This window comes from Gossypium hirsutum, chromosome A06 (genome assembly GCF_007990345.1).
Source record: "Gossypium hirsutum isolate 1008001.06 chromosome A06, Gossypium_hirsutum_v2.1, whole genome shotgun sequence".
Classification (NCBI taxonomy): Eukaryota; Viridiplantae; Streptophyta; class Magnoliopsida; order Malvales; family Malvaceae; genus Gossypium; species Gossypium hirsutum.
The window spans coordinates 21,294,439-21,312,180 of record NC_053429.1 but is presented as its reverse complement, the minus strand read 5'-3'; the positions used below and the strand labels follow the sequence as shown (position 1 = coordinate 21,312,180).

The 17,742-nt window shown below is 35.2% G+C and overlaps 1 non-coding gene across 1 annotated transcript; it reads left to right on the top strand.

Annotated features, from left to right (window-relative positions):
* The first annotated feature begins 1,523 nt into the window (after positions 1-1,523).
* On the top strand, positions 1,524-1,629 carry LOC121231738 (small nucleolar RNA R71). Its single transcript, XR_005929793.1, has one exon. It is a non-coding gene; the product is annotated as a small nucleolar RNA R71 (small nucleolar RNA).
* Positions 1,630-17,742: the final 16,113 nt, after the last annotated feature.

The following is a 17,742-nucleotide window of genomic DNA, read 5'->3' as shown; positions in this document are numbered from 1 at the left end:
CTTCAATGTTCGATGTGATGCCAGAATTACGAGCTTGAAGGGTGATCGTTTCGTCTCCCGCACGAAGTGTAAGCTCACCTGTGCCAACATCAGTAATTGTTTTAGCAGTTGCTAAAAAGGGCCTCCCTCAAATCAAAGGGGTGTTATTACCCTCTTCTATGTCTAGAACAACGAAATCAACGGGAAATATGAACTTATCTACTTTCACGAGTACATCTTCAATAATACCCCTAGGGAATATTATAGTTTTATCTGCCAATTGAATGCTCATCCTAGTATGTTTAGGTTTCCCAAGACCTAGTTGCTTAAACATTTTGTAAGGCATGACGTTAATACTAGCCCTTAAATCAGCTAATGCATGACGTATATCTAAACTACCAATTAAGCAAGGAATTGTAAAACTCCCTGGATCTTTCAATTTGTAGGGTAGCTTATTCTGTAGAATAGCTGAGCAGACTGCATTTAGCTCCACATGCGACGCTTCATCAAACTTCCGCTTATTTACTAAAAGCTCTTTTAAAAATTTCATTGCATTTGGCATCTGCGACAAAGCTTCAATAAACGGTAAGTTAATATGTAATTTTTTCAAAAGTTCAAGGAATTTACTGACTTGTTCATTTGAGTGGTCTTTCCTTGTCGCGTTAGGGTATGGCACACAAGGTTTATATTCGATAGTCACTGGTTTGTTTGTATTTTTATCTACCCCAGCTCTCTCTTTGCTTACCACTGTTTCTTTCCTCGGTTCTGGTTCAGGCTCAACGACTCCTTCGTCATTTTGGATATTAATTGCGTTAAGCTGTTCCCTTGGGTTGGGTTTAGTGTTACTTCGTAAGCTACCTTGTGGTCCTTCGAAGATTAGTTTGGAAAGCTGGCCTATCTGAGTCTCGAGTCATTGGATCGATGCTTGTTAATTTTTAAGTGCTATCTCGGTATTTTGGAAACGGGTTTCTAACACTGATATGAATTTTGAGAGCATCTCCTCAAGGTTCAGTTTCTTCTCTTGTTGATAAGGTGGCTGTTGAAAACCCTGAGGATTTTGTGGCTTTTGATTCCCTTGACCACTCTAGGAGAAATTTGGGTGGTTCCTCCAACCTGCATTATAAGTATTACTGTATGGGTAATTTTGAGATCTAAAGTTATTGTTACCCATATAGTTGACTTGTTCCTCTTCGGTTGTGGGATTAAAGGGTTGATATTCTATATGCACACCTCCTCCACTTACGTCACACCTCATTACTAGATGTACCTGCGTAGAGCCAAGTAAACCATCAATTTTTTTTATTGAGAAGCTCTACCTGATTTGACAGCATAGTAACTGAGTCAACGTTATAAACGCCGGCTGTTTTTGTTGGCTTTGTCCTCATAACTTGCCACTAATAGTTATTCAGTGACATCTCCTCTATAAACTCATAGGCATCTTCCAATGTTTTATTATTGATGGTTCCGCCAGCAGCCGCGTCAACCATTTGCCGAGTCGAGGATTCAGACTATTGTGGAATGTTTGTACTTGAAGCCAAAGCGGTAACCCATGGTGAGGGCACCTTCTTAGTAAGTCCTTGTATCTCTCCCATGGATCGTAAAGTGTATCTAAATCCATCTGCACAAAAGAAGAGATATCATTATGAAATTCAGCCGTTTTAGCCGGCGGAAAGTATTTTAGTAAAAAAATTTCGGTCATTTGTTCCCAAGTAGTATTTGACCCTCGTGGTAATGAGTTCAACCACTGTTTAGCTTTATTCCTTAATGAAAAAGGAAATAACCGAAGACGAATGGCATCATCAGAAACGGCATTGATTTTAAATGTATCGCAAAATTCTAGAAAGTTTGCTAAATGAGCGTTGGGATCTTCATCCTGTAAACCATCAAACTGAACAAACTGTTGTATCATTTGAATTGTGTTAAGTTTCAGTTCAAAAGTATTTGTAGCTACAGCCGGTCTAACTATGCTAGACTCAGTTTCTGTAAAAAAAGGTTTTGTATAATCATACATAGTGTGTGGAGCAAGATTTTGATTAGCCGCAATTGCAGGAGGTAGCTGATTGCCTTGGTTTTCAGCCATCTCTTCGGTTGGGGGTTAAGTATTGTCTTCTTGCTCGTTCTTCGTGTATCTTAAGTTGCGCCCTATTTCTCTTTTGTTTCTACGAATTGTACGATCGATTTCTTCGTCAAAAACTAATGGTCCTGACGGGTTTCTTCTAGTCATAAACTATAAAAACCTGCCAAGAAAAAGAAAAAGTAAATTAATAAATAATAAAAATAATAACATTCAATTAAATTGCAAGAAAAATAACTGCCTAAAGTAATAAAAATTGAGTGTTCCTAATACTTTTGTTCCCCGGCAACAGCGCCAAAAATTTGATCGCGTGATTCGTAACAAGTAATAAATATTTATAATGAAGATCAAACCTAAACTAACTATTATCACGACGAAAAGGCAAGCGTACCTATCGAACAATAGTATAGTAATGGCAAGACTGGGATATCGAACCCAAGGGAACCAAAAGTACTAGTAATAACTATCTTTCTATTATTTAACCCATAAATAAGGAGGGGTTGTTTATTAAACTAATTAACTAAATAAACTAAAGAAAAGAGAAAATTTGGAAAAATGATTAAAGAAAAGTAATTGATAAAGATAACACCCAATGAGGAATCCACCTAGATTTCACTTGTTATCTGACTCTGAACCAGACGATTTATTCACTTGACTTGATCCGTGAGACTCCCTAACCTATATTATTATCTCTTTCAAGACTAATAACGTCTAACCCTCAGTTGAATTAATCGAAATCTCTTTCTTAATTAAAACTGCTAGGGAAGCAGTAAATCAATCTATGGACTCCCATATTAGGTTTCACCCTAATCTGGCAAAATCTTGTAACCCTATTTCTAGGCGTTCGATCAACTCCGCTTAATTATTCCAAATCTATTCTTAGACAGAGACTTTTCCTCCTCTGCATAAGCACATCAACTCATGAATTAATACCCGAAATATTAACTCAAGCATTAAAAATACATAATTCAAAACAAATCAAGTATTTATCATATAGTTCAGATAATAATAACAAGATCCATCATAGGTTTCAACCCCCTTAGCTATCTAAGGGGTTTATTCATAATAAAATAAGAGTACATCTCAAAAGTATGAAAATAACAAAACATAAAGAAAACTCTAAAACCCCTGAAGGAATTCAGAGAGAGATCTTCAGTCTTGGAGTAGCTCCGACTTTTGGGATGGATCGTCTGGCTTTCTTCAAGTAATTCCCGGCGTGCGGTTCTATACTCCAGAAAAGTTTTGGAGAGAGCGGCCCTTTCTAAGTCATACTTAGGGTGTTTATATAGGCTTTGGATTGGCTTTCTTCCTTCTTAAGTATCCTTTTCCGTGTCAAATAAAACTCTTTGAAAAAAAGGACACACCCGTGTGCCACGACTGTGTGACGTGATTGCCAGGCCGTGTTCGATCCGCTAAATTGAACACGACCGTGTGGGTCAATGGCCAGGCTGTGTGAATCGTGAAAGCCTTGGTCGACACCCTCGAAAGACACGGGCGTGTGAGCTGCCCGTGTGGCAAGGCTTAGGTCGTGTCATCTTCTCAATTTGGTTCGTTTTGTCCCTTTTTGGCTCGTTTTTGGCTCCTTTTGACTCTTGGTTCTCTCCTGAGTACAAAACATGAAATAACCAGATTAAGAGCACCAAAATCCATAAATATAGTAATAAACATCCATAAATATGTTAGGTATTTGGGGTAAAAATATGTATAATTTAGCGTTTATCAAGAGGTCACATGATCATATGGCCAGGCTGTGTAACTTACATGGCTGAGACACACGCCTGTGTCTCAGGCTGTGTAACAATTGAAATGGGGACACACGGTCGTGTCCCAACCCGTGTCCATGCTCGTGTACCTCTCTGACTTGGGTCACACGGCCAATCCACACACTCGTGTGCTAGGCCGTGTAACTTTCAAAATGCAACCCTAAAAACCTACAGAGGACACACGACCGTGTGTCATACACAGCTGAGGCACACGCTTGTGTCTCAAACCGTGTGGACCCAAAATGAACCTCGAACCACAAGTTTACCATTTCAGACTTACTTGAATCTTAAGAAATTCAAATACCAACTAAAACAACTATTCAAAGTGACATTATACAAGCCAAAAACATACCAAATCAACCTATTAATTGCTAAACCAATGTACCCTCATTGGTACCATAAATAAATACAATTATACATTAAAACAAATCTTCAAACACAAATTATCACTTACTCACCCTAACATATAATTCAATTCCATTTCAAACATACCATATCTAAGCTATACCATAATCAATTCACTACCTACTAATTTGGCCATTCTAAAAAGCATCACATAGCTACTTTAACACATAATATAAAGACATCAAAAGTACCAAATAGGTATCAACCAAAACAACTTATACAATCAAGTTCATACTTAACTATTTACATTTCCAAAACATTACTATCAGCATCAATCCTATTACATGCCATATAATCTGGAATAAATGTTTCAAAAACTACCGATTAAGCTGGATAGTGTGACTCGAGTGTCAATCCGATCGTCTAACCTTCCAAGTATCTACAAAAATAAAGATTAACACAAGTAAGCTTAAAGAAGCTTAGTAAGTTTGACGTATTAAACGATAAATCTTACCAAAGTAAATACAACAATTAAAACAATAATAATCAACCATGAAAATTCCCTGTCATCCATAATTTCAATCGATAAATTCATCTATGTTCAGATCAATACTCAATATATAACAGATCTTTTAAATCCATTAAACTATTATCTTACCTAGATTTTCCATTCGAAAAACGACTTATGGATAAGAGTATATCGTCAGTCCAACCATAACACGCCGATGCTCATAAAAGCTAATCCAACCGAAATACACCAGTGCTCATAAGAGCTAGTCCAACCGTAACACGCCAATGCTCATAAGAGCTAATCCAATCGTAACATGCCAGTGCTCATAAGAGCTAATCCAATCGTAATACGCCAATGCTCATAAGAGCTAATCCAAACAAAACACTTCAAATAGAGAGTATAACATGAGAGTTCACAACAAATGTTGAACCTCGATTTATTCGGGAAATAAATATATACCTCCCTCCAATCCATCTCAACTGCAATCCCTTACAACATGTCATATCATGACTGTACTCTATCCCTCGTTCAATCCAATCCGAGTAATCAATTTTAATTTCATATCTCAAATAATAAATCATTATCAACAATTGAATATATGTATTTTTTATTATGTTATACTATTCAACAATTCATATAGATGTTAAATTATAACCGTATGAACTTACCTAGACTGAATTGTAGTAACTGTAGAAGTTCAGGGACTATTCCGCTATTTTTCTTTTTCCATGAATATCTACGGGATCTTCATCTGAAATGTAAAATTCCTCAATTATTAGCATGCATTTCATATTCCAATCCATTTTACAATTAATACCCTTTTATTTTATAAATTTACACAATTACCCCAAACTTTTATAATTTTTGTAATTTAGTCCCTTAACCTCTAATTCGTCAAATTAACTATTTTTCTCAAGTCAAAATTTTATTCAAAAACACTAGGCCTTTAAACAGCCCCCAATGAACCTTAAATTCACTTTCAAAACCTAGAATTTTTTCATTTTCACAATTTAATTCTAAAATCAAAATTTATCAAAAATCACTTTACAAAATTATCAAACAACACAATCAAAGGTTCAAATACAAATTATTCAACAAAAACATTCAATATTCATCAATAGATACTTCCAAAACTTTTAATAGAATAAAAAATGAAGGTACGGGCTAGCTGGACCTAGTTGCAGCGATCTCAAAAACATAAAAATTACAAGAAACGGGCAAGAATTTCACTTACATACAAGGCTTCTATGCTTAGCCAATTCTCCAAGTTACATTCTATGGTGTTTCTACAATGGATAAGAAGAAAATGAAGAAGAAAAGCTTATTTCTTCTAATTTGTTTTATTTTAATTTCTATTTATTTACAATTATGCCATTATCATTAAATCTTCTTTTATTTTTAATTCTAATTGCCATCCCAGAAATTAATTATGGCTTAATTGTTACTTAATTCCATCCTCAAATATTAACTAATCAATTTGATCACCTAATTGTAATAATTACTAACTTTTGTACTTTTTACAAATTAGTCCTTTATCTTTAATTAATTATCTAAACGTTAAAATTTTGTAACCAAATTTTAATAGACTTTAATGACTCTATAAATATTCTAAAAATAATATTTATGAGTTGAAATGACAAAAATTTATGGTCTCGAACCATTGTTCCATCACCACTGAAAATCAGGTTGTTACAATGGATTTAAATCTAGTGGAATGTAAGTGGCAGTTTTAAGTCAAATCTGATTTTTCTTTTCCTTTTATGTTTCTTCTCTAATGGTCAAATCTAACATTCATTTTTGGACAATTGTAACAGCTTGTTTTTCAGTGGTGTCAGAAATAGTGGTTTTGGGACCACAAATTCTAACATAATAATCTGTAAATATTATTTATTTAATATTTATGAGATCTTTAGGGTCGTATTAAATTTTAGTTAGAAAATTTTATCATTTAGATAGTTTATTGAGTATAAAGGATTGAATCGTAAAAGCTGCAAAAATTAAGTTTTTTAATTAAAGGGGCTAAATGAATAATTTAACCCATGTGAGTTAAATTAGTTGACTTTAATGATGATATGCATATGTGGATAGTTTAATTAGGCTTAATATTGATTAATTAAGGTTTAATTAAAAAAGTTGAAATAATTACCAAAAAACCAAGGTTTAAATAAGGGTTTTCATTTTTTTTTTCTTTCTATCCATCTTCTTCATGACAACAAATTTAAACAAGGGTTTTCATGCTTGAAATTTCAAAGCTTAAATTGATCACAAATGGGTGGAGGACCAAGGAAAGGACAAGGTAGCGGAATAATCCCTGTACTTTGGCTATTACTACGAATTAGCTCGGTAAGTTTCAATTTTCTAATTCTTATACATAGCGCTTCTTTCCATAAAATAATAAATGATTACATTGTATAATTTCAAAGTTAATTAGATCAATTTGAGAGTTGATTAACAAACAGTTAAGGTGATTAGGCCTTGGGCCGGGATGTGAAGTGATGTAATAGTCATATTTCTATCCTGATGTTTTGGACAAAATCTGATGGTTGAGAATCCTATGCAAGTTGTAGGTTCTCAACAGCTTGTGTAAGCAACATCGAGATTTAACGAATCGATTAAATGTTCTGTTCTTATGGATGAACTGTGGCAATGGCTGAGGTCATGCATACGTTGCAGATACTCGTCAGCTTGTGTGAGCAGTATTTCAGAACGGTAAATATATATATCTGGAATCTAGCCGAATGAGTAATATTCGATACTTCTGAAAATGACAAGCTATGATAATATGATCAACTCATTTAATGAAATGTGTAACTCTTATATCTGGTAGACTGTGATCGATAGGAAATTGTTCTTACTTGTTATTCAATTATATTGTTAGATGAATTGTGGTAAGCTCTATCGTTACCTTTACAAACTTATTTAGCTTCAAGTAAGCTTACTTCTATTTGTTTCTTTGTTTCGTAGATTTTGTTATTACGATCAGGAGATCAGATCAAGCTCGAAGAAACATACGATCCCAAGGACTAATTTGGTAGATTTTGGATATTTCGGTTATATGGCATGTATAGGACCTTGAATTGCAATAGTATCTTGAATATGTTTATGGTCATTTTAGTACAAATATGCTTTAAAGTCTTATGTCTTGCTTGATGGGATAATTTAGTTGTTGATAAGTTTGAGTCCTTGGTCATTTTGGAGACTTGGATATATGTTTCTAAAGATATGTATCGCATGGTTTGAAAAAGGTTATCATTTTTTATATGGTAAGATAATTACATATTTGATAGTTGATGTTGAATGTAAATGTGGTGTCTTTGAATGATACATTGGTTAGTTGATTTAGGACGTTGAAATGGCATTAAATGTGTGTGTTTGGGTGACGTTTAGACCCATTTAAAATGTGCATGAATGGCTTAAAAGTTATGTATGGAATGGATTTAAGATGGCTTGATTTTTCTAGGTAATTTTGGGTTCACACGGCCTGACACACGGGTGTGTGACTCGGCCGTACGAGGCACACGGCTTAGTGACATTATCGTATGAAGCATACGGCCTAGTGACACAGCTGTGTATCATTTGAGAGTCCCTTAGCGTTCAAGTTAGTAAGTTACATAGACTAACACATTGCCTGACACACGGGCATGTGGGCAACATAGAGAATTATACGGCCTGACACACGACCGTGTGACACGACAGTGTGGCCCTACTCAGAGAGCTACATGAGTGAGGACACGAGCTGGGACACGATCATGTATCCCTAGCTCGAAGGTTACATGGCTTGAGATACGGGCATGTGTCTCAGCCGTGTAAGGCACACGACCTGGCCATATGGCCATGTGACCCTTGTTTTGCAAATTTTGCATGTTTTTCCTAAACTTTTAAATTGTTTCCAATTGGTCCCGATTTACTTCTAGATATTTTTAAGGTCTTGAGGGCTCGATTTAGGGACAACATGTATGTATATGAATGGTTTTTTATATGTTTATATTATTGAACGATATTATGTTGCTTGGTTTCCAATTGATCAATAATACTCTGTAACCTTAATCTATACCTAACACATAGAAATTGCATGTCAGGAATGACCATTAGACACCTCATAGGGTTTGGCCATAACAGAAAAAGAGATTGGATTTTTAGATCTGGCTTCCAAGATCACTACTTCACTAGTTTAGCTAGATCTGAAACGTTAAAGTTAAGAATTTACGATAATGTTTCGGATTAGTGTAATGGGTTTTTTTTTATTTTTTATTAAAAATAATGTTTTGCACATGTTAAACCATTATACATGCTGATTTGTGCATGGTCGAATGGTCATGAGTGGGATTGAAAGTTTTCGATTAAGGTAAGTACTAACAATTAGAGTCGAATGTCTGAAGGCTCTATTGTGATTAAATGAATATGCATGGAAGCCATTGATTTTATGCTCTCTGTATGGTATTACATGATACTGATTATTGAATGCATGATTAAAGCATGCCACTATATGTCACTGTGTTTATTATATGCATGTAAAACATGCCATTGAAATTGTTAAACTGAAAGCATGTTAAGCATGCCACTGATATTGTTATCATTACCGATTAGCATGATATGCTATATCATTGATATAAAATAGTGCATTGCAAGGGTTTGGGTATTGTTTGGGTGACAGAGGAGTTCCGTGGAGTACTGATGACTTATCGTACCTTACTGACAGCTTGTCTGCATATTACTGGCAGTTTTAACTGCATCCTATTTCTAATGGATTAACCACATTGAGCTTTGGCTTTTATTGTTTTGGTGTTTGGATGACGAATTCTGGGGAACTCGTGGTGTGTAGCGGATGGATAGGTAGGATTATTGTACTATATCATTTAGCATGCAATATACATATGTTGATATGCCATGATAAATTGTATGAACTATATATTAATTTTATGTCTCATTGACTGATTGTATGCTTATTTTTGCTCAGAGTCACACTGAGCTTTTTAAGCTCACCCCTTGTTTACTCTTTACAGATAATCCTTAGGACTAGGCTCCGATTCGGGGTACAGAGGTCTCATCTCGAATTTTTCCATAATAAAGTATTTTAAAATTTTCCCAAATCCCTAGTGTGTCAACCCTTGCATTAAAACCCTAGTATATAACATATATCATTTTGTTGCTTTCAACCTCTTTTGATAATTTTTTCTTGTCTGCATATTACTAGCAGTTTTAATTGCACACTGTTACTAGTGGTTTTACCACATCAAGCTTTGGCTCTTACTGTTTTGGTGTTCAAATGGCATGTTATGGGAAACTCGTGGTGGGTGCAGCGGATAGATGGCTAAGGCTATTGCATTGTAACACCCCTAACCTGTCTCCGTCACAAGATTAGGGTTATAGAATATTACTGATCAATCATAAAATATTTAACAACATAACCTTCAATAATTTAATCTCATTCAAAATATATCAAACAAAAATAACCTAGAAACAATTTGGGACCAAATTTGAAACAGTTTGGAAAGTTTAGGAAAAATATGCAAAATTTGCAAAATAGGGGTCACACGGCTGTGTCCCAGCCTGTGTCCTCACCCGTGTAATTCACTGTGTAACACCCCATACCCATAACCCATGCCAGAGCGGAATACGAGGCATTACTTAACTCGATCTCATTCACACAAACATTCCCCTAGTCATCGAGACTTGATCCAAATTAAAACTTTTTCAATTTCTACTTAAAACTTCTTATTATAGGCCTACGAGCCCCAAATAGACCATTGAAAACTATTCGGGATCAACCTGGGTCCTCAAACCATCTATAGAAAATTTGACTTTGAAACAGGGCACACGCCCGTTTAGAGGGGCAACACGCCCGTGTAGCGGGGCAACACGCCCGTGTAGAAGGGCAACATGCCCGTGTGGCCATTTCAACATGGTCGTGTTGATGGCCCATGTGGCTCACACGGCCTATGTACTATAGGGACATGCCTGTGTCCTCCACCTGTATGGAAATAATTCTAAATGCACACCTGTAAGGGTTTTCACACCGCCTGGCACACGCCCGTGTGCCTGGCCCGTGTCCTTCACAAGCCATGACACGCCTGTGTCCTAGCCCGTGTGCAAAAACATGGACATTTTGTTTCTTACGTCAGCATCCCTAAAATATCACATGGCCAAAGCACAAACCCATATGTTAGGCCATGTCCATCACACGGCTGAGATACACGGCTGTGTCTCTGCCCATGTGTTTACTATCATGCATACTGACTTGAAATTTTTACGTGCAGGGGACACATGGCCGGACCACACGCCTATAGAGCAGACCGTGCATCACACTCGGCCTAGACACACGCCCGTGTGTCTACCCGTGTGGACAATATAAGGCTATTTACCAAGCCTATTTTCCACCCTTATTTACACAACCTGCATAATAGCAACCACAATCGAGATAAGACTATCCCATGCAACCAAATCGGGCACAATAAAAAACATTCCATTTGTACATTTTACTCATCTATGAAAATAACATCTTTGCATATAAATCAAAAATGAATATTAGCCATCATTCAAGGCTTAATACAAAATGAAGGGTTCCCAACCCAAGCCAACACATTTGGCCAGATTTCAATGACACAAATATAGAAAAGTCTAAGCCCTATACATGTCATATTCAAAAATATAAATCAAACTATACCGAAAGCTTCGATTGATAGTGTGATCGATATCTCTGACTTCCGTTGATCCTTGAGCTAGATAAGTGGCATTATAAGAAAATGGAAAAGGAGAGGAAGTAAGCATAAAGCTTAGTAAGTTGCTCATAAATAAATATACAATATATCTTTACCATTCATCAACAAGTATCATAATACACAAGTGGCATAAGCAAAACTTACTCATCAATATTCATTACACCTCATATAGCATATATTGAGCTCACATTTCATACATACCATATAGGTACCTGTACCACTCACAACACGGTTATACTTTACTTGTTAACTTTAAATCATACTTTCACCGTTGAACCATATGGAACATTATCGAATACTCATTTAGCCTCAAATATGGGGTCAGACATCGATGCCATGTCCCAGACATGGTCTTCACAAGTTCTAGTATATATGTGCCGATGCCATGTCCCAGACATGGTCTTACACTGACACTTATCGTAGCCAATGCATGTCCCAGACATGTCTTCCACTAGCTTACGTCTCGAGGCCGATGCATGTCCCAAACATGTCTTACACTAGCACTCGTCTCTATGCCGATGCCATGTCCTAGACATGGTCTTACACTTGCTCTCATAATATGGCCGATGCATGCCCCAAACATGTCTTACACTAGCTCATACAAGTGAACCAAATGTCATGGCATGAATATCCGATTTATTTCCTGAGGTTCAGTTGGGAATTCTATTATCTCTATTCTCATCATATTATCTCATTTCCAAAATCAAGCAATTCATGTCGTAATAATTCAAATACAATTAAACACATACATAAGCAATGTAGTTGTATTGTTACATACAACTTACCTCGGATTACAAAATGTGGCGACTAGCCCATTTAGTTGATTTGCTTGGTTTTCCCCCGATCTAGGTTTGGATTTGGTATTTCTTGATCTATGATAGCAAAATGCACTTATTTACTCACTTTATCAATCTAGGCACTTTACAATTCATAATTGAGCAAATTTGCCCCTAGACTTTTGCAAACTGACCATTTTACCCCTAAGTTCGAAAATTAATTTTTATCGAACTTTCTCACATCTTAAGCCTAGCCGAACCTTTTTACTCTTATAGCAACTCCAAATTCTCACTATTTCACATATTTAACATCTATTTTAGAACTTGTGCAAAATGGTCCTTTTTAGGTGTTTTCATGCTAACACATTTCACAAAAGTTGGTTATAAGACACCCAAGACTCATTTTCTTCCACAAAAACTCAGCAAACATTACAAATCCATTCATGGAAAAACCCTAAACTCTTATTCATTTTGTAAAATAGTACCCTCATTTGAAATCTTATGCTTCAAGGGTCTCAAAAGTACAAAAGTATTCAAGAAAAGCCATAAAAATCACTTACTTGCAAGAGGAATGAGTTGCTGAAATTTTTGAAGCTCAATCCCTAACAACGGCTGAAAAATCGGTGGTAAAGAACAAAAAATGAAAGAAAAAGATGATAGCTAGGCTTAGGGCATTATTATATCATGCATTACGTCATCAACTTACCTAATGTTGACTTTTCAACATTTTTACCTCCCATGGCCAGCCAAGCTATCACAATAAGGTCTAATTGCCCTTTAAAGACCTCCAATTTTTATTCTCTAGCTATTTGACACTTTTAGCTATCAATTTAGGACTTTTGCATTTTATGTGATTTAGTCCTTTCTCGCAATTGGACTCGCAAACGTCAAAATTAACTCACCAAATTTTTCATACACTTATATAAACATGCAATGACTCCAAAATAATAATAAAATAATTTATCAACTCTGGATTTGTGGTCCCGAGACCACTATTCCGACTAGGCCCTAGATTGGGCTATTACACACTGAGTAGGGTCACACGATCGTGTCATACGCCCGTGCGCTAGGCCGTGTAAATCTCTGACTTGCACCATAAAGAAATCATTAGATGACACATGGCTGTGTTGCCAGGCCATGTGCCTCACATGGCTGAGTCACACGCTAGTGTCTCAGGTCGTGTGGACCCAAATTTACCTAAAATCAAGCCATTTCCAAGATCATTTCATGCACGAACTTTCAACCCGTTTAAATAGATTTTAAAAGTACCTAAACATCACCAAATCACACATCAAAATATCATTTCAAAATCCTAATTCAACTAACCAATATACCATTCCAAGGCACCTCAAATGCATACAAACAACATTAACCTAAACATGTAAAAAATTATCACATTTTAAGCATCATATCCTAGTTCAAGACTTACCAAAACATACCACATATTGACCATTCTAAATTCATTTAAAAAAAACCATAAAAAAATTATCAACATACATAACAAGGTGACCAAAGTGATATAATTTGTCAAGGCATCAAATGGTACCAAACCAACATGACTTTCAAAATTTAGACATGCCAAAGTATGAACAACACATTCATCAAAATATCATTGCAAAACACCCTATACATGCCATTATAAACCTTGCCCAAAATGTTCAAAAACTACCAAAAAACAGGTGGATAGTGTAACTTAAGTGTTGATCCAATCGTCCAACCTTTAAGAGTATCTACAAGAACAGAAATTAACACAAGTAAGCTTATTGAAGCTTAGTAAGTTCCACGTGTAGAAATAATAAATCTTATCGAAGTAAATATAACATAATTCAATAGTAAGTGTTTCCTTCCATCCACAAAGTCGAACCAGTGAATTACATTACTTAGCTTAAAGTTCAAATGGAAATTTTTGGAAATATATATATACATGTTCACCATGAAATCAATTCAAAAGATCAAATACATGCTATTCCATTCAAAATTACTAAATAAGTTGTAGCACAATAATTTATGATATGATGAATGACTTACAGATACGAGTACACAAGTAATCCAGCCGAAACACACCAAACGCTCATAAGAGCTAATCCAATCAAAAACACTCCAAATGCTCCGAAGAGCTAATCCGTCTGTAAACACGCTAGATACTTCGAAGAGCTAATCCATCCGTAAACATGCCAAAATAAGAAGAATAACACGAGATTTTACAAAAAATAGTGAATCTTGGCCTATTCGGAAAAATACATATATCACACCTCAAAAATCTCCACTCCAATCCCCACATAACACGCTGTCATTCAATTGTACTCTATCTCACATTCATCTGATCTAAGTATTGAAATTCAATAATATTTCTCATATAACTTTACATCAATAATAAAGCAATTGTATCTATTATATCATATTATATCATCAAACATTGCATATAGATATTTAATTATAAAACGTACAAACTTATCAGCGCCAAAATACAGAAACAGTAAAAGTTTCGGGTCTAATTAACAACCTTCCATTTTCCATGATTATCAATTTGATCTTGATCTAAAACATAATTTATTTCAATTATCAACCTCAATTTTCATATTCTATACAATTCAATACATATAATTCTTTCATTACAATTTTTCATATTTACCCCTAACATTTACACTTTATACAATTTGATCCCTAATACCAAATCAATTTTATTTTACCATTTAACTTTAAACCCTTTTATGTCAAACCCTTATAATAACTAACAGCCATTTAATTTCTAAAAAAAAATATTAATAATACACCTCAAATTTTAATATTTATCTATATAAGTTATTAAACTTAAATCTAAACAAAATGGCTTTACAACTAAATCAAACCCATTATTAAGCTTCCAAATAACCCATTTGCAATTCAAAAGTTTCAGAACATCAATGGTAAAATCTTTAAACTATCAAAAATTCACAAAATAATTCCTATACTTGTAACACCCCTTACCCGTATTCGATACCGAAACAGAGTACGAAGCATTACCGGACTTAAACTCAAATAAACATTCGAAACTGAGACATAAATTTCCACTCAAATTTAAAACTTTTCAAAAATATTCATATCGTCCCTTAAATGAGCCTACGAGGCCCAAAACATGCATTAAGAATGCTTCGAGACTAAACCAAGAACTTTAGAAAACTTTCCAACACTTAGAGAATTTTTCATCAAAAGAGGATTCACGCACCCGTGTGGCATGGGACACGCCCGTATGGGTAGGCCATGTGGTCACACACGCCCGTGTTCCTAACTAGTGTAAATATCTGTTTATGACGTCATCATCAAATTGAAGTCACACGGCCAAGTCACAAGCCTTTGTGCTTAGGCCGTGTGGGCAATTTAATTTTTCATAATTTTTCATAAAATAAGTGCAAACTTCACACACCCTGGGCACATGCCCATGTCCCTGGGTCATGTCCTTTACACAGCTGAGACACACGGCCATGTCTCCGCTCATGTGTCCAATTTGAAGCTAAAATTCAAAATGCAGGGGACACACAGCCGGATCACACACCCATAGGGCAAGCTGTGTGTTACACATGGCCTAGACACACGCTCGTTTGTCTACCCATGTGGACAAAAATAAGGCTATTTACCAAGTCATTTTGCCATCCTTACTTGCACCAACCTACACAACCATAAGCAACACAATTCCAAGCATATTCATACAACCAATTCAACCACCAACAAGGTATCAACGTATCATTTACATGCAACCATCTACCACATACAAACATCACCTATTTATAAACTCAATCCATACGAGTTCACACATCCATGAAAACATCATCTTATGCATATATATACTAAAGCCAATATTAGCCAATTTCAATGGCCATTTACAAAATGATTTATCAAATAACATAAGCCAACACTTTAGGCCAAATCAACTATGACACTTAACAAAAAGACCAAGTCCCTATACATGCCATAACTCAAAACATTAAAATCATTGGTGCCCAAAATGTTAAGTTGATAGTGTGAATGGATCTCCGACAGTCTTCAATCCCAGAGCTAGCTTGGTGACACTATAAGACAAGGGAAAAAGAAAGAGGAGTAAGCTTTAAAGCTTAGTAAGTTCCTATGCAAATAATATGCATCATAAACACACTTTAATATATATTTAACATGAAGTAAATTAACATAAGTCTCATTGTAAATCTCTTAAACGAACTTGGCATAAATGATATTAAAACTTTAGCATCGTAGCTTACCCAATCAAATCTTACCGAGGGTTCATCGCATATTGAGCTCATTAAGCATGAGTTTTATGTACATACCTGTACCAACTTGCAACTTACCATAATCTTTCATCACATACCATAGTTATTCACAACTTAAATTTTTCCACTAGGTTTCTTCTTGAACCACTTGGAATACTAAAGGATACTCGGGAAATCTCACATACATAGTACCATACCAATGCCATATCCCAGATTTGGTCTTACATGGGATCTCATATCGATGCCAATAGCCCAGCTATGGTCTTAAACGAAATCTCATATCGATCCCATATCCCAGATATGGTCTTACACGTAATCTCAACTAATCCTAATGTCATGACGTTTGTATCCTATCTACTCCTAAGGTTCAACCAGGATATTTCTCACTTGTCGAAACTTTGTCAAATTCATTCAAAGAGTAAATTACAATTCATACAATAATAACACAATTAAAGCATAAATAGTAATGCATTATTTACATACGAACTTACCTCAGTACAAAAATAGGATAAATGGATCTAATCGTCAACAACCTTACTCTTCCTTCGATTGAGGTCCGAACTTCATTTTTCTTGATCTATAATAGCAAATTTAGCTTATTTATTATTCACATTATCCAATTCAGTCCAATAATCATATTATGGCAAAATTACACTTTTGCCCTTAAACTTTGATATATTTACTACACTTTTGTCCCTAGGCTCGTAAATTGAAATGTATTCAATTTCTTTGTTACCCAAACTTAGCAGAACCATATACATGCTCATATCAGCACACATTTTTCATCAAATCAGACTTTTACTGCCTATTTTACAACTTTTTACAAATAGGTCCCTTTTTGGTGTTTTCATGGAAAATCACTTAGTAAAAGTTGTTTATTACACATCAAACTTTCATTTTCTACCATTAAACATCAAAACACATGCATGTCATACATGGGTAAATTTTTAACCATGAACCCTACTTCAAAATAGTGGTAGAAATGGAAAGATTGGGTGAATACGACTTTAAAAACGTAAAGAGCATTACAAACGGGGTTAGGATGCACTTACTATCAAGCTTGAAATTTGAAGAAATCCTAGTTATCGAGAGCTTGAGAATTTTTGCTATGGTGAAGAATATGGACACCAATTTTGACTTTATTTTCCCTTTTTATTCTTTTATTTACCAAATGACCAAAATGTCATTTTCACCTTTCTCTAAAAATTTATCTCTCTATGTCCATTTTTATCCACTAACTTAAAATTTGTCTAATCATCAGCTAAGGATCACTAATTTAAATTCTCATAGAAATTGGACACCTCTAGCATGTAGAACTCAACTTTTACATTTTT